At 46.9% G+C, this 25,000-nt stretch overlaps 1 protein-coding gene and 1 non-coding gene across 3 annotated transcripts in view; both read right to left on the bottom strand.

Annotated features, from left to right (window-relative positions):
* Positions 1 to 25,000, bottom strand: part of LOC135112662 (leucine-rich repeat neuronal protein 3-like) — a 125,655-nt gene that overhangs the window by 31,934 nt on the left and 68,721 nt on the right. For both annotated transcript variants that reach the window (XM_064027290.1, XM_064027291.1), the window contains exon 2: positions 5,635 to 5,699. The gene's annotated coding sequence lies outside the window, so the exon portion shown is untranslated. The remainder of the gene's footprint in view (positions 1 to 5,634; positions 5,700 to 25,000) is intronic.
* Trnah-gug (transfer RNA histidin (anticodon GUG)) lies at positions 24,866 to 24,937 on the bottom strand. The gene has a single exon. It is a non-coding gene; the product is annotated as a tRNA-His (tRNA).

The raw sequence follows: 25,000 nt of genomic DNA, 5'->3' as shown, positions 1-25,000 counted from the left end.
TCTCTCTCTCTCTCTCTCTCTCTCTCTCTCTCTCTTTCCCATACACAGATCCACCACGTGATCCCCAAGAAACACACACACACACACACACACACACACACACACCATGTCTATGTCACATCTCTAAGCTAGAAAAAAAAAAGTAGGAGCTGTGAAGAAACAAAGGAGCGTCGACACCCGAAAATAAAAAGCAAGAAACACAGCCACTAAGATCGAGAACTTGTGTCGAAAACTTCCCCAAGACGACGCTGTAAACCTTGGACGTAATTTTTTTTTCTCTCTCTCTCTCTCTCTCTCTCTCTCTCTCTCTCTCTCTCTCTCTCTCTCTCTCTCTCTTAAAACACTAAAACCCTTTCTTTCTTTCAGAGGCGGCGAGGGAGCAAACGTGACGCCCTAAGAACCGTGAAGCAGCAAGCAAAACAAAGAAAAAACAAAAGTGAAGTAAACAAACAGTACATGGTAAAAACAAATAAATAAAACACGGAGTAAATAAACACACACACACACACACACAAAAATAGAAAAGTAAGACGAGGATAACGGGAAGATTTCTTAAAAAGTCCAACGATAAAGTAAGATTAATATGACTTTCCTGGTAGTTTTTTCTTTCTTTACATTTTTTAGGGCAGACGGAATTTGTCAGACGTCACGTGATGTTAGGACCAGCACAACATTGCACTCAGTTCCCCAAATCACCGCTGAGAAGGGAGAGGGGTCGGGAAGAGGGAGAGGGAAGGGAGGAGAGGAGAGGGAGAGAGAGAGGAGGTAAGAAAGAGAAGCCCACACATCAGATTCTATCACTACAACAAACAGACCGCTTATTGCTCCACATTTCTCCACTTTATTGTGTTTACGATACTTCTCCACCAGCACAGATTCCCTCACGGTCATCCTCATTGCCTTCGTCATCCACCTACACCACAAACACAACAAGAGTCACCACAAGCATCGTCATCACCACCTTCAGACTTCAACTTGTTCTCTAGATCAGGAGAACCAAATAAGGTCGTGTGTGTGTGTGTGTGTGTGTGTGTGTGTGTGTGTGTGTGTGTGTGTGTGTGTGTGCGCGTGTTCGGGGTAAGAGGCTCAATTGTCCTCTTTTAAGTGTCCTCTTAGTCTCACCCCATTTCCCTCTCTTCCCCTCCCTTGCTCTCCCTTCCCACTTCACTCTCCCCTCTCCCTTAACCCTCCACCTGCACCCTGTCCTGTCCTATCGTCGTTTCACTCACCCGTACTCCGACCTACCCTCAACTACCCTTATCCCACTCTCACTCTCACCCTTCTCAACCTCTCCCCCTCTCCCTAACCCTCTCCACTACCTCTGATCCACTAACACTGATCCTCTCAAATCACAACGTACCCACTCACTTGAACCATGACCCTTCTCTGCTCCAAGAGTGCCTAACCTAACCTAACGTAACCTAATCTTGCCTAATCTGAGCTAACATAACCTATCCCAAGACTGCCTAACCTAACCTAGCCTAACGCAACTAAACCTAACCTAACCAAGCGTAATCTAATTTTACTTAACTTAATCTAAGGCAACCTAAAGTAACCTTACCTAATCTAACTTAATCTAACGTAATCTAACGATACTTCACCGAACCAAATCTAACTTACCGCAAGACTGCCTAACGTAACGTAACCTAACCTGGCCTAATGTAGCCTAACCTATCCTAAGACTCCCTAATCGAATCTAACTTAAAGTACGTCTGTTTTTAGTCATATTTTATGCGGCATTTAATTTTTATCTCTCTTGTTTTTTCATGTATCGTCCTACAACTTTCTACACACGTAAGTAGGTACAAAACCATGATCTCAGTAAAATTTCATAATAATCAGACCATTTTTTCACTTTTCACCCAAAAATGAGCCTGTACCACCTTAACGTAACCTAACCTAAACTTAACCTAATCTTACCTAATCTAATCTATCGTGACCTAACCAAACCTTGTCTAATTTAACCTAACCTAATCTAACCACTCCCAAGACTCCCTAACCTAACCTAACCTAACCTAATCTAACGTAACCTAACCTAGCCTTCTCCAGTTTAACCTAACCTAACCTAATCAATCCCAAGACTCCCTAACCTAACCTAACCTAACGTAACCCAAGAGTACCTAACATAAACTAACCTAAGCTAGCGTATTCCATCTCGCGTCGCCTCGCGGTGCACGCCATCACACCAGCAGGGGGGCGATGCAGGAGCGGGACAAAAAGAGGCAGTAAATAACCGGGAAGGCACATGACACCGCTTAAACTACACTGGGAGAAGCTTTTACTGCAGGCGCGGCTCGTAACTCAGGCGGCGGAGAGGGCGTGGGGCGGCGGGTCTTCCTCCTTCGTGAGCTCCGTCAGTAAACACAAGGCTCCCTCACTCCTGTCACGCTTCCCGCAGGTGCCCCATTACTGCCAGGATGTTAGCGTCTGGCCCTACACCTAAACGACACAGGACTCGCTCTCTCTCTCTGGGAATGTTAGTGGGATGAAGGAAATATGGTTTTGCAAGGCTATGGAAGAAAGGACGACGGGAAATTCTCTCTCTCTCTCTCTCTCTCTCTCTCTCTCTCTCTCTCTCTCTCTCTCTCTCTCTCTCTCTCTCTCTCTCTCTCTCTCTCTCAAGGTCACAATATACATACACTTGCACTACAATATATATATTTTTTTCCTTCCCCACACTGCATCCTGTTTTCTCTCCACGCTGCTTCCTCCCACAATACTCTGCTTTTCTCCCACGGTACTTTCCCCCACCTCATGGTACACTTCACCTCCCTCCCACACCTTTCTACGGTACAATACTTTCATACTTAATTCCTCCCACTGTATTTTTCCCACGGTACGATACTTTCTCCCACGTATTTAACAATATCCTAGTAAATTCTTTGTTCTCCCATGGCTTATTTTATTCAGCACAGTAATTCCATAATGTAAGTTAAGCATTATCATTTCCTCAACTTCCTTTTCCATTACCGTCACTGTCCACGTCATGAAGGAAGAGGAATGAAGGTGAAGCTGTAACGAGCGAGGAGGAGGAGGAGGAGGAGGAGGAGGAGGAGGAGGAGGAGGAGGGGGAGGAGGGAGACATCATTCACCTTCATTTCTACCATCAATGCAATATCCCTCCTCCTCCTCCTCCTCCTCCTCCTCCTCCTCTTCCTCATTTCCACGTACTATCTAACTTACCTAAGTGTTACCTCTCTCTCTCTCTCTCTCTCTCTCTCTCTCTCTCTCTCTCTCTCTCTCTCTCTCTCTCTCTCTCTCTCTCTCTCTAAGATTGCCTTCTGACGCAGACGGGTGGCTGAGTGAGGGGAAGAGTCGACGAGGGGAGGCGACAGGTGAGGGTGAGGAGGAGGAGAAGGAGGAGAAGGAGGAGGAGGAGGAGGAGGAGGAGGAGGAGGAGGAGGCATTGTAACTTTGCAGGCAAGACACAAGATGAGACAGAGAATAAATGAGAACATGGAGAGAGAGAGAGAGAGAGAGAGAGAGAGAGAGAGAGAGAGAGAGAGAGAGAGAGAGAGAGAGAGAGAGAGAGAGAGAGAGAGAGAGAGAGAGAGAGTATATATTTGAAGAATTAAATAAACAAGACTTAAGAGAGAGAGCAAGAAGTCACACACACACACACACACACACACACACACACACACACACACACACACACAGGCACTGAACGAAGCAAAGTGGAACATAAAGGATGGTAAACCCACCCAATAAATTACTTAACTATTGTGGGAAGGACAGTGACGGGGGAAGACAGACAGTGACGGACGATGACAGGAGGGAGACGGACAGGGGCTAGGAAGGGCAGAGGCGAGGTGAACAGGGTGACAGGAAGGAGGCGAGGACGCGGGGAGAGAGAGGGAGAGAAGGAAGAGCGAGAGGGGAGAGAGGAGAGAAAAAGAGGGAGAGAAGTGACATAAGATACGTAGGACAGTTACTATGAGGATTTGTGAGAGTAAGAAAGAGCGTGAGAGACAGAAAGAGTAAGGAGAAGGGCAGATTGAGTGTGAGAGACAGAGAGAGGTGTGCCTATCAAATAAAAAAAAAATAGTAAAGGGAGTGTCTTAAAGGATATAAATAAAAAAAAAAAAATACAGAAACCATAAAGTTGAGTAAATAAAAGTGAGAAATAACGAAACGAGTGAAAAAAAGGAAAAAAAATAGTTTAGAGGACAATAAAAATGAAAAAAATAAAAGAAATAGAATACATGAAAAAAAATGACTACAGAAAAAAAAAAAACTGACATTAACTCATAAAGACAGGTATACAGTTAGAGATGTATAGATGGTTCAGGTATAGAAGCATAGACAGGGGATGATGGGGAGTGATGGGGGATTTTGGGGCCCGTTCGCTGACCTAGAGGGGCGGGGCGCAACGGGTAGAGGGGCGGGGCAGGGTAGGGCAGATTTAAGGACTGGTGAAACGTGTTTGTTCCATAGAATCAATTTTTTTTCTCATCCCGAATAAACAAACACGAGCTGAGAGGGAGAAAAAGAGCCAGGGAGGAGGAGGAGGAGGAGGAGGAGGAGGAGGAGGAGGAGGAGGAGAAAGGAGAAAGGAGGAAGAAGAAAGAAAAAATTACAAGTGACATCAGTTGATCAGATTGCCCCGTCAACACTACTACTACTACTACTACTACTACTACTCCTGCTGCTACTAACACTACTACCACTACTACTATTACAACTACTATCGCCACACACCCCAATAAAAAGGCAAAACCTCCTACTACTACTACTACTACTGCTACTACTACTACTACTACTACTACTACTACTGCTACTACTATCACTACCACCACACGCCTCAATAAAAAGACAAAACCTACTACTACTTCTACTACTACTACTATTACTACTACTATATCCCACTAATAAAACAAAACTACGGTAGCCAAATGCCTGTGGTCGCCTGCTTGCCCTGCCTGCTCCGCTCACTGCCTCTCAAGTCACGCGGCCTGTTATGGACCACGAACATTAGAAGTGAAGTTGTTCCTTTGTCCTCGCGAGATTTTTATGACTCTGCTTACGACGCCCTCCACTGAGAGCCCAAATAAGGACGAGGAATGAAGGGCATGCGGTATATGACGAGGGGAGGGACGGAGGGAAGGGGGTGGGTATTAACATCCTGGTGGAGGGAGGATGAGGAGGGAAGGAGTGGAGTAGGATGGCTCAAGTGTAAGGTTACGGATGTGATGTTATGTCCTATTGCTCTAAGTGGGTGACACTGCATGGGGTCTGCGATTTCTCTCTCTCTCTCTCTCTCTCTCTCTCTCTCTCTCTCTCTCTCTCTCTCTCTCTCTCTCTCTCTCTCTCTCTCTCTCTCTCGGGACAGAAGTAGTCTTAACCGTTTCCTCTTTTCTCACTGCTTCCACTATCTCGTCCTCCTCCTCCATTTCCCTTACTTTCTCCTCCTCCTCTTCCGCCTCCTCCAGCACCTCCTACACCCTCCACCCACACCTACTGCCACCTACACCTTCCTCAACTTAAAATAAATACTCTTCTACTTACACCCACAAGTCTCTTTATCGCTCCACTTTCTATCCTCTCCACCCACTCCACCCCTGGCGCCCCCCCACACACACACACCCTCATCTCTACCTCCTGCTCCTCACGCACACACGCACGTACACTCACCTTCCAGTCAGATCCGCTTCCCCTGCAGGTCCTTAGCACCTCCTGAAGAAGGAATACCAGCGTCACTGCAAAGGAAGAGGAAGGAAGGGCGCTGTTACTTCATTACTGCCACGCAAATGCTGAACTTAGAGAAGAGAGAGGTAAAGAGATTATAGGAAGAATATGAAGGAGGAGGAGGAGGAGAGGAGAGAAATAAAAAGGAAAAAAAAAGAGAGAAAGAAGAAGGGGGAAGAGGAGAAGAGAAAAGTAGTAAAAGAAAAAGCAGGAAGAGGAAAGAAGGAAAAAAAGAGGGGAGGAGAAAAAGGGGAAGAGAAAAAAGAAAGAAGAAAAGGAGGAGAAAAGAAAAAGGAGAACGAGGAAGAGAGAGAGAGAGAGAGAGAGAGAGAGAGAGAGAGAGAGAGAGAGAGAGAGAGAGAGAGAGAGAGAGAGAGAGAGAGAGAGAGAGAGAGAGACCAAGTAACAAGTTCTACGCAGTAACAATAAGATAAAAAATAAATAAAAGCAACGAAAGAAAGGAGATAAGAGATAAGGATAAAGTGATAAAGCTATGCAGGCAAAGAAATGTGAGAAAATGATCGAAGGTGAGACACAAGGAAATGTTGATGAAAGTAGTAAGAATGATAATGCTGGTAATAATAATGATAATAATAATAATAATAATGATAAGAAGAAGAAGAAGAAGAAGAAGAAGGAAGAGGAAGGGGCAGAATAATCAGAACACATATGCATACAATAATAAACAAAGAACTCATAATAACTTAAAAAAATGGAGAACAAATATTAAAAAGAACATAAGATAATAAAAGAAAACAAGGAAGAACAAGAAGGAAAAAAACGAAAAAAATATACAAGGAACGAAGGAATAAGAAACAAAGGAAAAACAAAAAGGAATACTCGTGTTGCAGAAGAGACAGAATGATTAGAAACGGTAATGACAAATAATCAAAGAAGGAAAATGGGAATCAAAACAAAACACAAAAGAAGGAAGGTGAAAAAAAAAAAAACAGATAGGACGAAGAGGAGGAGGAGGAGGAAGAAGAGAAACAGAAAACAATAATAAGTAATTCACGAACTCTCCTCCCGACACACACACACACACATACACACACACACACACACACACACACACACACACACACGGCAACGTTGAGTTAAAACCAGAACTTGAGCTACGGACGTCGAACACACACACACACACACACACACACACACACACACACACACACACTGAGACACCATTTAGCTCCAGTTCACTCTATTTCTGCCTCATGGTGACGTCTGCACTCCACCTAAACCTGGCGACACACACACACACATACACACAGATTAGAATATCACAGAATCGAGGAGCAAGCATCAAGTGGGCGGGATTAGTCGGTCACTTGAAAGACCTCGGGCGGCTTGTTTCTTGGCAGCTACGTGTTTATTATTATATCGGCAGTGTCAGGAGGGGGGGGGTAGGAGGAGGAGGAGGAAGAGGAGGAGATAGTATTGACATCTCTAGCACGTAGGTGAATGAACTTGTGAGGATTGTGGTGGTGATGAAGTGGTGGTGGTGTTTGTAGTGCTGGTAGTAGTGCTATGAATGTTGTTGTTGTTGTTGTTGGTGGTGGTGGTGGTGGTGGTGGTGATTTCATAGCTGGTGTTCGTGGTATTGGTGGTCACACATACCAGTGAGGGGAAAGGAGGGAGGGAGGAAGGGAGGGAGGGAGGGAGGGAGGGAGGGAGGGAGGGAGAGTGAGAGAGAGAGACGGGAGGGTGGGGTAGGCGTGTGTGTTCCTTGGCGGGGTGTCAGCTTTCGTTGAGGGGAGGGGGGAGGGAGAGGAGAGAGAAAGGGAGGGGAAGGGGGAGGAGAGGAGATGGTTACGTCAGGACAAATGTCTCACTCAGGTGTCAGCTCTCTCTCTCTCTCTCTCTCTCTCTCTCTCTCTCTCTACCGCCCACTTGCCCTCTTGCTAAAAAAAAATGTTCTTCTTTCCTTCCTTCTTTCTTTTTCTTCCTCCTCCTCTTCCTCCTCCTCCTCCTCCTTCTCCTCCTCCTCCTAATCATTCTCTTCTCTTCCTCTAACCATTCCTATTGCTTCTCTTCTTCTTCCCTACACTACCTAAATATTTCTTCCATTACCCATTCAGTACCCATCACCTTCCCATCACCCTTCCATCACCATGACATGTCCTTCCCTTCCATCTTACCTTCACCGTAAGCATTTTTAGGTCTCATTTACGTCACCCTCTCTCTCTCTCTCTCTCTCTCTCTCTCTCTCTCTCTCTCTCTCGATGTTTATCTTAACTTCTGCTTCTCCCCTCCGCAGTTTCCCTCCTCCCCTCACTCTCCCACTCCCTCTCTCTCTCTCTCTCTCCCCTCACTGCCCCCATGTCCTCCCCTCTCACTCTTCCGCAGAGATAATCTGAGGGTGAACAACTTATTAAGGTCACTTCCCCTCTTCCTTCCCCTCACTTCCTTTCCATTTCCCCTCACTTCCCTGTTTCCTCTTCTCTTCTTTCTCTTCGTCTCTCTCTCTCTTGTACTTCCACTCATCTCCCTTCTCATTCTTTATCTCCCTCTCTCACTCATCCCTTTAATTTTCCTGTCTTTTTTCCCCTCATCTCTGTCCGCTTTTAGAATGTTCCTCTTTCCCATCACTTCTCTTTTACTCTCTCTCTCTCTCTCTCTCTCTCTCTCTCTCTCTCTCTCTCTCTCTCTCTCTCTCTCTCTCTCTCTCTCTCTCTCTCTCTCTCTCTCTCTCTTTCTCTTATCTCCCTCATCTTTCTCTCCAAATCTCTTATCTTTCATGCCTTTTTTCCTTCTCTCCTCCATCATTCTCATTCACTTCCTTCTGCATATTTACCTTTCTCTCTCTCTCTCTCTCTCTCTCTCTCTCTCTCTCTCTCTCTCTCTCTCTCTGGTGGCGGTAAATAAGTCGCCATGTTTACCTGAGTCTCACCTGGCCGAGCCGAAATGAGAGAATTAAATAGACATTCCAAGAAATTGATGTGTTTTTCCACTACCACCACTACGCTCTCTCTCTCTCTCTCTCTCTCTCTCTCTCTCTCTCTCTCTCTCTCTCTCTCTCTACTTTGGCAGCACGTCTTGGCATATTTTGTAATACCTCACTTCAGTTCCCCGTCTTCCGCCTCGATGACAGGTGTGTTTATACATGTGTGTGATGAGGGAGGAGGAGGAGGAGGAGGAGGAGGAGGAGGAGGAGGAGGAGGAGGAGGAGGTGGTGGTGGTGGTGGTGGTGGTAGAAGAGATGATGGAAGTACGGTTGTCATGTTTTTTCCATATCGTTATTACTTTCTCTCTCTCTCTCTCTCTCTCTCTCTCTCTCTCTCTCTCTCTCTCTCTCTCTCTCTCTCTCTCTCTCTCTCTGTGCCCTTGCCTCTACGCCTCCACATCTACTGACGTCATTTATCCCCCACCTCTCTCTCTCTCTCTCTCTCTCTCTCTCTCTCTCTCTCTCTCTCTCTCTCTCTCCTCCATCCCTTCTCTCCTCCTCCCCTCTCTGCGTCATCCGCGTCTATCTTCTTATCTCTGCTTCCTTATCACCATTTTAGGAGTAAGTAGAGAAGATTATCATTGTTGTTGTTGTTGTTGTCGTTGTTGTTGTACTGGTGGTGCTGATCGTGGTGGTGGTAGTTATTGTAGTAGTAGTAGTAGTAGTAGTAGTTGTAGTTGTTGTTGATGATGATGTTGATCTTGTTGTTGATCTTGTTGTTGTTGTTGTTGTTGATCTTGTTGTTGTCGTTGCTTTTTGTTGTTGTTGTGGTGGTGGTGGTGGCGCTGGTGGTGTTTGCTCCCATTCATCACTTCACCACCACTTCATCATCAGTTATCCACCATTTCATCACCACTAATCACTTTACTATCACCTCACTATCGCTTCACCACCGAATCGTCACCAATTCATCCATCACTACACCACAACACCACCACATCACCACCACATCATCATCAACCACTCCATCACCAAACATTTGCACAGGGAGCTTAAGGAGGCGCCCAAACGATGAACACAACGATACGAAACGGGGCGAAAAAGTCGAACAAACACGAAGTTATTAATAGGCGAGTGTCAGATGCCTTCGTTCATTCCCCAGCCAGTGATCAGAGAGACTTGCATGACTATTAATACATTGGAATGAAAAAAAAGATGATGATTTGTGGCATATTGAAAGTTAATTAGTGTGTGCTTGCTGTTCTTTGCTCTCTCTCTCTCTCTCTCTCTCTCTCTCTCTCTCTCTCTCTCTCTCTCTCTCTCTCTCTCTCTTGAAATGGATGATACTTGGACAAAAAAGAGTCAAGGTTGTCGCCCGTGTGTGTGTGTGTGTGTGTGTGTGTGTGTGTGTGTGTGTGTGTGTGTGTGTGTGTGTGTGTGTCTGTTCAAGGTCTAACATATGGCACCTTCCCTCCTCTTGTAAGAATCTTCTTTGATCTTCTCTGTTCCACAAAAAAATGTACTAACCTGTGACACAAGAATTTCTTTACCAGGTCATATATTTAGAACAACATTCCCCATCTTTAACATTCCCCCCACTCCTCCCCAACACTTCCCCTTGTACTTTCCTTCACTTCTTACCTTCCACAATGCCACACACACACACACACACACACACACACACACACACACACACACACGCTTCTCTCCTCCCCTCTTCACTTGTATCCTCTAATTCCCAGCTCTTCCCCAACACTTCCTCTCGTACTTCCATTCTTTCCTCCTTACCTCCCTCACTGCCTATACCCCAGACTTACTCTTTACTTTGTTTCAACCCTCAAAATCCCCCACGTTAATTCTTTTCATTCATCCTTACCTCCTTCATTGCCTTACTCTCACAAGTCTCTCCCCTCACTCTTTTTATTCCTTCTTTTTTACTCCCAATTCATCATAAACCTGAATATTTTTCCTAATTCAAACAGTACTTCTTTATCACCCATTCCTACTCCCTCACAGCCTCCCCACTTCTCTCCATCTCCCTTTAATAGCATCTCACATACTTCTCCCTTATTTTCCAAGCCTCCTTCAGACACTCTCTTCCATGTCACGCCTCTTTCTTCCTCTCACTTCTCATGTCATGTTATCTCATCCCTCCCTCACCCCATAAATTTCTTCTCACTTCACTAAATCATTCACCATCACCTCTCCATCTCATCCTGTCACCCCAGCACCTCCTCACCCCACCTATCACCCCTACCTGAGCCTTCATTCACCCCGTCACCCCGCCAGATGTTTTTTGCCTGTAGGGACTGTTTATCTCTCTCTCTCTCTCTCTCTCTCTCTCTCTCTCTCTCTCTCTCTCTCTCTCTCTCCATGTTTGATCTATTTATCTTCATCATCACGTTGTTATTTCGTACCGTTCTCGTCCTCGCCCTCCTCCTCCTCCTCCTCCTCCTCCTCCTTCACCTCGTCCTCGTCCTCGTCTTCCTTCGTTCCCTCATCACGTCCCTACACCAGGCATACCTTTCGAGGCCGTGGTCCGTCTTCCTTCCCTCTACACCCTGAATTATGAGGCATTTACGTGGAGGAGGAGGAGGAGGAGGAGGAGGAGGAGGAGGAGGAGGAGGAGGTGGTGGTGATGGTGAAGGTGGTGTTTCCTAACTAAATATTTCCGGAAGGCGAAATTTTGTGTGTGTGTGTGTGTGTGTGTGTGTGTGTGTGTGTGTGTGTGTGTGTGTGTGTGTGTGTGTGTGTGTGTGTGTGTGTGTGTGTGTGAGGTTAATGCTTTCACAATATTCTTTCATCTTTCTTCTTCACGTTCTTTCCTTTTCTTTTTTTCTTCACTCCCAAGGTCACGCACTGATTTCCTCATTTGTTTCTTCATCACCAGTGACACATTCCTTGCGGGCACATGTTTCCTCCGCCCCTCCCTCCCTCCTTTCCCCTTCCTTCCTCCCTCTCTCACTCCTTTCTCTCCAGTCTCCACCACCTCTTCCACCCTCCCTTCCCTTTTTCCCTTTAAAGTTCTTCAGTAAGTTTTTTTCCCTCAAGTTTCTCCACAAATATAAAAGATTAAATAAAAGTCATGAAAGAATCTAGTACTTTGATCTATTTCACTTCTCTCTTTTCTTTCGCTTTTAAAAAATCTTGATGCAACAGTTTCTAATTATGCGATTTGTAGTTTGGCTGGCTAACACCTCCAACCTCTCTCTCTCTCTCTCTCTCTCTCTCTCTCTCTCTCTCTCTCTCTCTCTCTCTCTCTCTCTCTCTCTCTCAAGGAAATGTTGGTGACAGGAATGGAGAAACAGGAGGGTCTGCAAAGATATGGAAAGAAGGACAACAAGGAAAATTCTCTCTCTCTCTCTCTCTCTCTCTCTCTCTCTCTCTCTCTCTGAGCAGCCTTGACCTTCGAGAAGACGAGAAGTAGGAGGAGGAGGAGGAGGAGGAGGAGGAGGAGGAGGAGGAGGAGGACGAAGAAACAGGAATCAGGGAAGTGGGACGTTGAGAAGACAGGACATTATTCCTCCCTTCCTTCCTCTCTCTCTCTCTCTCCCTCTCTCCCTCTCCCTCCCTGATAAGATCGCTGTTCCCGTTCCCCCGCCCGCTGCACCCCCGCGCCCTCGCAACACGTGGGCGGCGTGAGGGAGGCGCGTGGGGTCAGTGAGTAACCTTGGAGGGGATGTAGGCGGAACAGAGGCCTAATTTTTGTAGATTTTTTAGCATTTCCTGTTTACATTTTGATTTCCGGGGTGAGGGAGGAGAGCGTGCATTCCTGCTGCCCCTCTTCCTGCTGCTACTGTTCTTGTTTCTCCTCCTCCTTCTCTTCCTCCTACTACTACTACTACTACTACTACTACTATTACTACTACTACTAATTTTCCTGCTGTTCTTCCTGTACCTATTATTTCTACTCTCATTACCACAACTACTACTAACGTTACTACTGCTACTGCTGCTACTACTACTACTACTACCACCACTACTATTACTACTACTACTAGTACCACCACCACTATTACTACTTCTACTACTACTACTAATACTACTAATTCTAGTCCTACTCCTAAATAGCATTTCCATTTCCTCCTCCTCTTTCTCCTTGTCCTAATATTTTTCACTACTACTACTACTACTAATACTACTACTACTACTACTAACTACTACTACTACTACTACTATTACTCCCATTCCTACCACTACCACTACCACCACCACTACACACACACACACACACACACACACACACCAAGGAGGAGATGGATGTTATCACACAAACCCACCGACCTTGTCACGTGCAAACTCTTCACTTCCCCTCCCCGTCACCCCTTCACCCCGTCAGCCCATCAGCCCGTCATCCTCCACCCTGTCCTCGGGCCGCTGTCAGCACCTGTCAGGAGGACGTGGGGGCGTGAGGGGCGTGTGGCAGAGAGCGTGCGTGTGTAGGCGCTCACTGCTGCGGGTGGCGTGGCAGGGTGGGTACAGACTTGAGCGACAGAGTGTAAATACCTGGCGATGTTTACCTGTGTGTTTTTACTCGCGACGGGGCGGCGGCGGGAGGACCTGCACGAGGACCTCCACCTGACTGGGAGGAGGCTGGCGGAGTGTGCTTGGGAGTATATACTTTGTGGAGGGAGGAGTGAGAGAGAAGTGCGTGTACTGGCTAGGAAGATGGCTAGGAAGAGGCATGAGGGATATGTTTGGGAGTATATACGAGTACCTAGAAGATGTAAGGATGCGAGAGGGCCACAGGAGGCTGGAGAGTTACGTGAACGAGTATAGCGGCGTGAAGAGACGGAGAGAAGGTAGGGGGGCGGGAGGAGAGGGAAAGGAGTGCGAAGGGTGGGTGGAGCAGGTGCAGGAGTATATACCTATCGGTGGGAGGAGTGGGAGAGGAGTGGTATCGCGGGAGGAGTAGGTGCACTGGCTGGGAAGGGGCGGGAGGAATGTGTTTAGGAGTAAATAACTATCGGAAAGTGGAGTGGGAGAGGATTGCGGGAGGCGGGAGGGGAGCGTTTACGAATACATATATACCTAACAGAGGGGGAGTGGGAGAGAGGGAGAGGAGTTAAAGCGGGTGGCGGTGGGGTGTCAAGTGGTGTTTGCATTCGTCGCGTTGCTCTTCAGGATGCTTCAGGCGACTGCTTGATGGCCTCATGACGCGATAACATCTCATTTCTGCTTCATGACTCACTGAGCTTGATCCCAGGCCACGTCCGGCGGCTCGATGGCTGCCAGATGATCCGCCTCGCCACGGTGGAAAGAGGCTGACTAGAGCACTGACTAAGGACAGATAAGAGCACCGTACATATTTTTAAACGTCTCAAAGTCGTCTCTATTATGGAAGGAAACTGACTAGAATACTAAGAGTGGATAAAAGGACTGTACAAACTTCTCAACGTTCTGAAACCCTCTTTCTGTTCTAATAACTATTGGAACTGGGTGAAGACTGAATGAATGAGAACGGATTATAGCAGTAAACGAGGATGGTTGGACGGATAAAAGCAGTGTACATACTTCTAAACGTTTCAAGGCCCTCTCTCTATTTTTAATAACTATTGAGACATCGTGAAGCAGAACTGCAGGAGGGCTGAAGAATGAATAATAGCTCTGTAAAGGAGGATGGTTAAATGACTGAGGAAGCAGATAACAAAACTACATTCCTAAACGTTTCAAAATCCTCTCTCTGCTTTTAATATCTATTGAAACATGGTGAAGGAGAGTGACTGGTAAGACTGAAGAAGAACAGATAAAAAACTCCACATCCCAAAAAACTTTCAAACTCTCTACTTTTAACAAGCTCCAGTGGAAGTTCCTGAAGTTTCCGAAGATATTTTTCAACTCTAGTGACAGTTCAAGTTTTATGTATTATCGGGCGGAAAAAAACACTCAAGAGAACCTGACTAATAATTTCTTTAGCCTTAGAAAATAGTCCTTATGAGAGACCACAGCGTTTCAGGATAAAAAAAAAAAATACAGACCCATATTCTAAAACGCTTTCCTCTCACCACGACAATTTTCAAGGGCCAAAGAGATGATTAGCCATGTTCTCAAGGGTGTATCTCCTCCTAATAATGTAGAAGTCTCTATCACTAGAACCACTCTGTCACTAGAACCATAAAAACACCCTTAAAACTCCGTGTCACTTCAACTAGAGCCTTTTGAAAGTAGTCGAGGTGAGGCGCAGAAATGTTTCAAAATATAGTCCACGTTGCGAGGATGGAATGAGTGTGAGATTTCGGTGGAGATCGCAAGAAAGTGGAGATTTATGTGGAGGCGAGATTAGACCACGAAAAGAGTGAAATTTCGCGAGAGAGAGAGAGAGAGAGAGAGAGAGAGAGAGAGAGAGAGAGAGAGAGAGAGAGAGAGAGAGAGAGAGGAAACGAGGGAGTGAGGTTAAGCTTGAGTCAACACTATTCCGTCCCCTCTCACTCGCCTTCTTCCCCTCTCTCCTCCCTTCCCCTCTTCCTTCCCCTCTCCCTTGCCCTCCTCACGCGGCCTCCAAGACTTAGAGGTCAAGGTTGAGGCCGCTGACCCCCTTCCCTCTCTCCCCTCTCCCTCCTCTCACTCCCCTCGCCTTCCCGTAACTCTCCCCTCACTGCCCCACTTCCTCGGGACCAGTGAGGAAGACATCAACTCCTCCTCCTCCTCCTCCTCCTCCTCCTCCTCCTCCTCCTCCTCCTCCTCTCCTTCTCCTCTCTTTCCCATTCACTCATCTCATTCACCCATCATCCTACTCCATCACCTCCTCCTCCTCCTCCTCCTTCTCCTCTCCTCTCCATCTTCCACTTTCATATCCTTCTCTTCTTTTAACTCCTCCTCCTCCTCCTCTTCCTCCTCCTCCTTCTTTATCCACTTTATACATTGCTTAAAAGGGAAAGAATGCAAGGAAGGGAGGAGAAAATAAACAGAAATATGAGAGAGAGAGAGAGAGAGAGAGAGAGAGAGAGAGAGAGAGAGAGAGAGAGAGAGAGAGAGAGAGAGAGAGAGAGAGAGAGAGAGAGAGAGAGAGAGGTCCAATTAAAGAGAATAAAGAATATTAATAAACGATAACAGATGAAAAAAAAATAGAGGAGAAACTTAGATACAAAAGTAATTATCAAGTGTAAAGAGACGAGAGAAAATAATGTATAAAAAATGATTGGCTCTCTCTCTCTCTCTCTCTCTCTCTCTCTCTCTCTCTCTCTCTCTCTCTCTCTCTCTCTCTCTCTCTCTCTCTCTCTCTCTCCGTCTGTATCTTGCTTTCCCTCTTCCTATTATCCATCTGTCTCTCCCTCTCCTTATTTGTCTCCTCTCTCTCTCTCTCTCTCTCTCTCTCTCTCTCTCTCTCTCTCTCTCTCTCTCTCTCTCTCTCTCTCTCTCCTTCCTGTCTATCCATCCGTTTTTCTCTCTCCCTGTCTTTATGTTCCTTTCCCTCTGCCTGTCTATCCTCGCTTTCCCCCACCCACCCTCTCTCTCTCTCTCTCTCTCTCTCTCTCTCTCTCTCTCTCTCTCTCTCTCAGCTAATGAGAGGAGCTTACCGTGGCTGGCTCGGGGCGGGCGGGCATTAAAGAAGGATGCGTCGCGCCGCTGCTGGCCTCTAGGTGCCGCCCGCCTCATTACAGGATAAGGCTTTCTGCGGACCCGATTACACGCCGCGGCCCCGACCCTCGCGATACGGGGCGATAAGGGTCCAAGTGCTCGCTAGGTGTCGTGATAAGGTGCTCTTGACTTTTTGCGGTAAAACACAATTAGTCTTTCTTGGATAATGTCTTTTTTTAATTTTTTTTTATTTTTTATTTTTTTTTTTTGTGCGTCAGATAAGATTTCGAAGCATTTTTCAGGTTTTCTTATTTATTTTGATCTTTCCGTTATATGTTACATTTTCTACATTTTTTTTTCCAGGTTTAATAATGTACGTGTATTTTATTTTATTTTTTTTATTATTTTTTTTTTTTAGATTTAGGTAACTCTTACAAGTATTTTTTTTTGTGATACATTATAAGATTCGAATGATTTTTTTTAGGGTTTTCAAAATATTCTTTTTTCAACTTTTCCAGAGATTATGCCATCAAAATTCAATAAAAATAAGTTAATCCGAGGCATTCTGTTGTACGTTACATGCTTTTTATTTTTTTCTTGCAATTGTGAATGATGAAAACATAAATGAGAGGTGTATACTTAACGATACAACACACAGCACCTGCAATACATATAATGAGAGGCTAACTATTGTTCTGTCGACGCATGAACGTAAAATAAACCTAAAAACAACATATTCTTATCATACTTTTATTACCAAAGGGCGAGAACTTAAGTCACTCAAATGCTACAACGGGTTCACAATTCTGCAGAGTCACGAGAGAGAGAGAGAGAGAGAGAGAGAGAGAGAGAGAGAGAGAGAGAGAGAGAGAGAGAGAGAGAGAGAGAGAGAGAGAGAGAGAGAGAGAGAGAGCCAAAAACACTATTAATTTAAACTCGAACACAAATTGAAGCCACATTTATAGATGAGACGAGAAGAGAAACTTACTACTAAAAAAACAAATCCTATACCTCCTCCTTCTCCTCCTCCTCCTCCTCCTCCTCCTCCTCCTCCTCCTCCTCCTCCTGCAGTGACACCTGTACCACCTGTCTAGTTGCTTTTAATTAACACATCAAGGTGGAAGAAATGCCGAAGGTGAAACGAGAGCGAGGTGAAAGTCATGAAGGAGGAGCTGGAGGAGGAGGAGCAGCAGCAGCAGGAAGAGCAGGAGGAGGAGGAAGAGGAGGAGGAAGCGAGATGATGATGTCAGCTGCCCTAAAGATATATAATGTAGTTGGAAATTGCTGGAAAAATTTAAAGGCAAACAAATTGATCAGTGAAGCGCAAAAAGAAGAAGAAATAAAAGAAAAGTGTGGATGTTAGTGGAATGATAACAAAGGAAAAATGTAAAAGGCAAAAGGTAACGGGGAATGAATATGTACATAGTGGAAACTGTAAATACTGAAGAAGTGAAGTGATAAAAAGAAACCAACATACAAAACGAAGAAATATAACAAGTCGAAATATAAAGATAGAAAATAGAGAAGTAAACAAAACAAATTGAAATATGAAGATAAAAACAGAGAAAGCAATAAAACAAACGGCAATAATGAGGAAATTCAGAAATAAGGAAAATAACAAACAAAACTTACTTATAATTTAACGAAACAAGAAAGAAAAACAGAAGAAAACGAAAGAACAGACATGAAAAAAAGAAGAAAACAGGAAAACACAGATAAACCCAGAAAAGGAAAAAAATAAACACACACACACACACACACACACACACACACACACACATACACACAAACACACACACACACACACACACACACACACACACACACACACACACACACTGGTTATCGATCCTTCTCTAGTATCGATAGTTATCTTTTCCTCCTCCTCCTCCTCTTCTCCCTCCTCCTCCTCCTCCTCCTCCTCCTCCTCCTCCTCCTCCCTAATTAACAAGGGACCCGAGAAACGAGTTTTATAATAGGCGCCGAGCTCCCAAGGCCTGGATTCCTTCGTCTTGGCTTTTTATAATGAGAGAGAGAGAGAGAGAGAGAGAGAGAGAGAGAGAGAGAGAGAGAGAGAGAGAGAGAGAGAGAGAGAGAGAGAGAGAGAGAGAGAGCTTTTCTGTACTGTCAACCTTAATATTTTTATTTTCATTGTGTGTGTGTGTGTGTGTGTGTGTGTGTGTGTGTGTGTGTGTGTGTGTGTGTGTGTGTAAGGAGGAAGGGTAAAGTGACAAACTATATACTCTCTCTCTCTCTCTCTCTCTCTCTCTCTCTCTCTCTCTCTCTCTCTCTCTCTCTCTCTCTCTCTCTCTCTCTCTACGTCACATTCGACGCCACAACAACATTCCCTTGAGCCAAAAACGTGGTGCTAATTCTCTCTCTCTCTCTCTCTCTCTCTCTCTCTCTCTCTCTCTCTCTCTCTCTCTCTCTCTCTCTCTCTCTCTCTCTCTTTCTCTCTACGCTTCATTTTCATTGTCTCTTTCTCTCAGCACTTCAAAGAGATTAAATTTTAGAGTTAATCCAATTTTCTCTCTCTCTCTCTCTCTCTCTCTCTCTCTCTCTCTCTCTCTCTCTCTCTCTCTCTCTCTCTCTCTCTCTCTCTCTCTCTCTCTCTCTCTCTCTGTGTGTGTGTGTGTGTGTGTGTGTGTGTGTGTGTGTGTGTGTGTGTGTGTGTGTGTGTGTCCGTTTGTTTCTCCAATGCTTCTCTTTCTCTTATTTACCACTTTATTTGAGATTAGGATGGCGAAGTGTGAAATTATCTGGCTTTGGTGGTTATTTATACTCTCTCTCTCTCTCTCTCTCTCTCTCTCTCTCTCTCTCTCTCTCTCTCTCTCTCTCTCTCTCTCTCTCTCTCTCTCTCTCTCTCTCTCAGCTGGACGTTACACAGTAAATATAATCTAAAGTACTCCTTTGTTTTATAGAGGAGGAGGAGGAGGAGGAGGAGGAGGAGGAGGAGGAGGAGGAAGAGGAGGAGCAAGAAAATAAGAAGTGAAAGATGAAAATTGGAATACAAAGGTTTAAAAAGAGGAAGAGAGAAATGTTAAAGGGATGAGAGATAAAAACCTTAGGAGAAACAGAGAGAATAGGAGAGAGAATAGGAATAAGAGAGAGAAACGTAAGATAACTAGAGGAAAAAAAGGGAAGAAGAGAGAAAATAAAGGATAATATAATGAACAAAACAGAATTAGAAGAGAACAAAGAAGTTGAATACCAGTTGAAAACAAAAAGTGAGGCGGATGATATGATGAAGGGAGCAAAGAAGAATAAGATGATGATAAGAAGAAAGAAGGGAAGAAGTAAAGAATAAAAAAATAAGCAATAGAAGAAACGGAAGATAAAAATAGTAGAAAGAAGAAGAAAAAGGGAAAGATAAAAGTAAATAAAGAAGTCACAGAATAACAGATAAATAAAAAAATAAAGAGAAAAACGGTAAGATAATTTAAATAAAGAAGCAACGCAATAACCAGATGATAAGAAGACACAGGAGAGGAAAGAAAGAAAAAAAAATAAACAAGAAAACAACTGAAGAACCAGAAGGAAAGAAGACACAAGAGAGGAAAAAAAAAAAATAAGGAAGCAAAGAAGAACCAGGAGAAAGATAAAAAGCTAACACAACTAAAGGCGAAGAACAAGGAGAACAAGAATACGAGTAAGAGAGAGAGAGAGAGAGAGAGAGAGAGAGAGAGAGAGAGAGAGAGAGAGAGAGAGAGAGAGAGAGAGAGAGACAGAAAAAAAATCGTAAGAGGGATAAATGTGAGTGAAGGAGAAAAAGAGGAACCAAGAGGCGCCCTTATCTCTGTCTTGGCCCAGAGTTCCTTATAAGGATCGTTGAGTGAACCACGAACACCCGGCCAGGCAGCCCCGCCCTACACACACACACACACACACACACACACACACACACACACACACATACACACCAATACACGCACACATACCACCGAGATGATACCGCCATGGAACAACGCAGCACACACACACACACACACACACACACACACACACACACACAGTCAGACAGAGAGAGAGAGAAAGAGAGAGAGAGAGGGCGTGACCTTGAAGGAGAAGAGAAGGGTTAAAGGGATGAGAGATAAAACTTCAGGAGATACAGAGAATAGGAGAAAGAATAGGCCGTCTCTCTCTCTCTCTCTCTCTCTCTCTCTCTCTCTCTCTCTCTCTCTCTCTCTCTCTCTCTCTCTCTCTCTCTCTCTGATCAAGACAACAAAAATCAAACACAAAATAGGAAGAGATAAAAAAAGTAATACTGACGAAAAGAACAGTGATTATAATGTACTTTTGTTCGTTTTTATATCTTACTTTTCATATTTGGAGTAAACTGCCATTTTAGGAGGAGGAGGAGGAGGAGGAGGAGGAGGAGGAGGAGGAGGAGGAGGAGGAGGAGGAGGAGGAGGAGGAGGAGGAGAACGAGAAAAACACCTACGACGATAAAGAAGAAAAGAAGAAAAGAAACAGATAAGGAAAAATGAGCATAATTTCAGGCAGACAGCACAGGTGGGTGGCTGCCTGGCTTGCTCCTTACCCATCACCCTCAGGGCCCAGGGTTCGAATTCCACCTGCTGATACCACGACACGATCAGCAAACGAGACACAGGTACTGCACGTGTGTGTGTGTGTGTGTGTGTGTGTGTCATTTTAACGTTCCTTGAAACAATGGTGGCTCACTAAGTCGTCGTCGTCATTACGCTAACTCGAGGGTAAACATTTATGTGACTCCGAAATGGGAAGAAAAGAGCATGTGTGTGTGTGTGTGTGTGTGTGTGTGTGTGTGTGTGTGTGTGTGTGTGTGTGTGTGTGTGTGCGTCGTTTTCCTCGTGCGTATCGCTTTAACAGGTCGTGTGTGTGGAAGGAATACATGCATACATACAGCCACTGATGCGTACACACACACACACACACACACACAAACACACTCATCTTCACTGCCAGTTCTCTTTTGTGTCTTTATATCTCTTCTTTTTTCCACTCTTCCTTCATTTCCTACTCCTTCCTCTTTTCTTCCTTCAATTCTTACAAACCTCTTCTCTTTTCTTTCATTTTCCTCTCCTCGCCTCCTGCTTAACTTTCCCTCCACCACCACCACCACCTCCTCCTCCTCCTCCTCCTCCTCCTCCTCCTCCTCCTCTTGTAACTTCTGTCCTCACCAAACAGAGTTCCCTAACGAGCATAATTTGACAAGGCACTGTTTAGCATACGACTTAAGTACGCGACGAGGAGAGAAACTGTAGACAGCGACGACGGAGGCGGTGACGGAGAAGTTGATGGAGGCGGTGACGGAGGCGGCGTTCCTAAGTCATAAGAGAAGTAACGAGCTGCAGTGGATGAGGTAATGTCAGAGAGAGAGAGAGAGAGAGAGAGAGAGAGAGAGAGAGAGAGAGAGAGAGAGAGAGAGAGAGGAGGGGGCAAGTAAAGTAATTAGTCTTTACAACTGCAATGGAGGCCACTGGAGGGGAGAGAGAGAAAGAGAGAGAGAAGCGAGAAGCGAGGGAGAGAGGGAAGCTAAGTAGGGAATGGTTGCAGGGAAGGGAAGTTAAGGGAGGCTAAAGATGATGGGTGAAGGGAGTAACTGAAGTGATGGACAGAAGGGAGGCAGTAGGTAAGTAAAGGCAAGGAAAGGGAAGGGAAGTGATGGGCAGCGAGGCAGTTAAAGAGGCATAAAGACAGTACGTGATGGGGGAACGAAGAGACAAGAAGGAATAGGAGGGAGACGGAGGGAGATGGAGGAAAAGGCAGGGAGTATTCTAGGACCACATGGAGTGATGAAAGTAACAACGTTGAGAGAGAAACTTTCCTAACGAGACGCGAAGCCAGAGTGGGACGCTAATTAAGAGCCGGAGCCATCTGAGGAATGTCATGTTTTCTGCTACCTGACGGGGCACGGCGGGGCGGGGCGGGGCGAGGAGAGGGGGCGGGGCGGGGCAAGAGATCTGTTTACTAAGACTGGGGCCAAAGAAGCTGGTCTCGTGTAGGGCGACTGTGGCTGACGAAGGGTTGAAGAAGGGGTGACAAAGGGGTAACGAAAGGGTGGATAGGGGGGATGGGAGGCACGGAGCGGGTTCAGAGAGGGAGTAGATTGCTCAGTCAGGTCAGGTCACGTGCTGCGCGGGTCACAGGGCGCTCATCTCGTCTTTCTCCCCGCGCAGTGTTTATGGAGATGTCTATTACCCTCTGGCCGCCACCACTGTGCCTCCCCACTCCTCCCCTCACCACCAGGGCACCGCGACCATTACTGGGCTTCATTAGGGCGCCCATGAAGTTTTATCGCGGATCTCCTCCCCCCTCCTCCCCAGCCATTACTGCTCCTCCTCCCCTCGCCTCTCACTTCCCTTTTAAACCTCTTTCATGTTACGACTCACTCCCTTACTTTTCTCTCTCTACACCCCTCTTCCCTTTCCATACTCTCATGCTCCTCCCAATTCTTCCCCTTCCTCCAGCGACCCTCATCTCCCCCTCCGTCTCTATCCTCCCCTGTCACAATCATTTCCAGCGGTTTCTTTTTGAAGATGTGCCCCGCTGTCCCTTTACCTGCCCTCCCGCTGAGCGCCCCCGCCCCCACAGGTGTGCCGTGCCCCTGGCCAGCCCTTGGACGGACAGGTGTCACTCGTGGTCAGCTCCAAAACGGGGTCAAGCCGGGTCGACTCTCTCCCGGAGGTGATCTGCTGCGTGACCCCCGCACTGCCTCTCCCCGCCTCCCCGCCACGGCTCCTCCACCACCCACACCAGCTTGTGGCGCCGCGCTGGTGGTGTTGGTGGTTGGTGGTGGTGGTGGTGGTGGTGGTGGCAGCCTCCTCCCTCCCTCGCCTGCACGCCGCCTGGAAACACTCGTTGGTCGCGTCCCTCCCGCAGAGGTTACAAAGTCAACGAAAGGCTCCACGGCAGAGTGTTTGTCCAGACCAACACTGGAGCCTGACCCCCGCCCCGCGCCGCCCCACACTGCACCGCCCCGCCACCCCCGCCGCCATGTTGACTCACCGCCCATCACGCCTCTTCCTTCCCAGGATTATTTCACCTCGCCGCGGCAGCTGCTGCGTCCAGGAGACCGATTCCACGCCGCGCCGCCACGCCGAGGCGACTGCGGGGCGGCGGGCGCGGCGGACCCCAGCAGGTGGCGGTGACGTGAGGGCGAGGTGAGGGGGGAGGGGAGTGAGGGGTGAGTGATGCCGAGCGACTGGTTCCCAAGCAAACAGTACCTGTTCCTGTCAGCTGGTAACCTTTAGCGCGGGGCATCAATAACGCCGCGCCGCGTGAGAACTGACGGCACGCAGCTGGCGGCCCGAGGGGCGCAGCATAGCACGAGGCACGGTCCGAGGCTGGGCACGGCTCGGGGCACGGCACGGCCTGGGGCAAGGTGGGGCTGGTGAGTGGCGGGGCACCAGTGTTCGAGGCCGTGGATGAGGGAAGGTTTCCCCGGCTGTTATTTACTTGTTGCTTCACGTTAATTGCTGCTGCAGCCACACCCACTCTCCCCGCCGGGCCCCTCGCTACCCTTCCCGCCACCCCGCGTTGCTAACTCAGAGCTATTGAGGTTTGTGCAAGCGGGCCACCCGGGGCGCAGACGGGGGCCATCTAAAGGCACAATGAGAGGTGCACGTGCCTTCCAACTCACCCCTCGCGCCTGCCCCGCCCTGCCCCGCCTCCCCACAGAGGAGTAATGGCGTCTCCCTTTCCGATGATAATAGCTCGATACATATCTAACTGCGGGCATTTTCCACTCGTTAGCGTGCTGCCGGCGAGTGAACTGTAGGGGTCGGGGGCGGGGCGCTGACTGTGAAGGGAGGTTATCAAGCCATGACAACACCACGCCGCCACACACAGCACGGGCAACAAGGGGCAACACAGGACCCGCCGCTATCTAATGCACAATCCTCGTCGCTCCCTGCAATGAATGTGTCCCGTGTTGACCAGCGGCTGCCGGGGCTGCGGGGAGGAGACCAGCGCCACCACCACCGCCACCACTCTCACAACACACCTAAATAAATGAGGGAGACAGATATGTATGTAATCGTGGTCCGCGTTAGAGAGAGAGAGGGAGAGGGGAGGAGGAGGGTGGGAGGAAATGGGAATGGAGGGAGAGAGGGATGATCTGTACTGGGGACGTTTTTAAGAGCGAAGAGAGAGAGAGAGAGAGAGAGAGAGAGAGAGAGAGAGAGAGAGAGAGAGAGAGAGAGAGAGAGAGAGAGAGAGAGAAAGCATTGGTAAGGGACGGTTCAGCTGAGCATGTCGTCGTTGAACATTCTGACCATTAGAAGTACTTTTATGAGAGCGTGGCGGTGGAGTCAGCGGGAGTGAGGGGCCTGAGTGGTGGGGGAGGCACTGAGGCTCTCGATCCCAGGTGTGGAGGTGCAGGCGTCACTATGGAGGACGGAGAGCTGACACGGCTGTTGGAGGCGCAGTGAAGAGACTGCACGATTATAATGAATCAAAAATAGAATTAGAGAAAAAATACAAGAGACAACTAAAGACTGGTCCTGTACTCTCTCTCTCTCTCTCTCTCTCTCTCTCTCTCTCTCTCTCTCTGACTGATGGGACGCGCCACGCCAAATGCCACCAAGCCATCACTGTGCCACCGCTCCATCGCCCCTGAGAGACGCGCACTGCAGGCTAATCTTCCCTTGCGGCACTCCTGAAGGGGGCGCTGACGGGCTGACGTGACAAGAATAATCAACAACTTGACGAAGGCGCTGACGACAATATGATGTTACTGTGTATAAAAATAAAATAAACTAATAAATAAAAAAAAGAGCTGAGTTCATCATATGCCGTGACCAGGATTCGAACCTGGGTTATTGCGGCCACAACGCAATGTACTAACCACTATACGATCACGGCCACCACTGAAGTAAAGGAGCTCGTGATATTTACTTGGAGAAATCGGTGTTATTGTTATTGTAG

The sequence above is a fragment of the Scylla paramamosain genome, chromosome 24, assembly GCF_035594125.1.
Source record: "Scylla paramamosain isolate STU-SP2022 chromosome 24, ASM3559412v1, whole genome shotgun sequence".
NCBI classification, from domain to species: domain Eukaryota; kingdom Metazoa; phylum Arthropoda; class Malacostraca; order Decapoda; family Portunidae; genus Scylla; species Scylla paramamosain.
The sequence above is the reverse complement of the archived record's forward strand: the minus strand, read 5'-3'. Positions and strand labels throughout refer to the sequence as shown.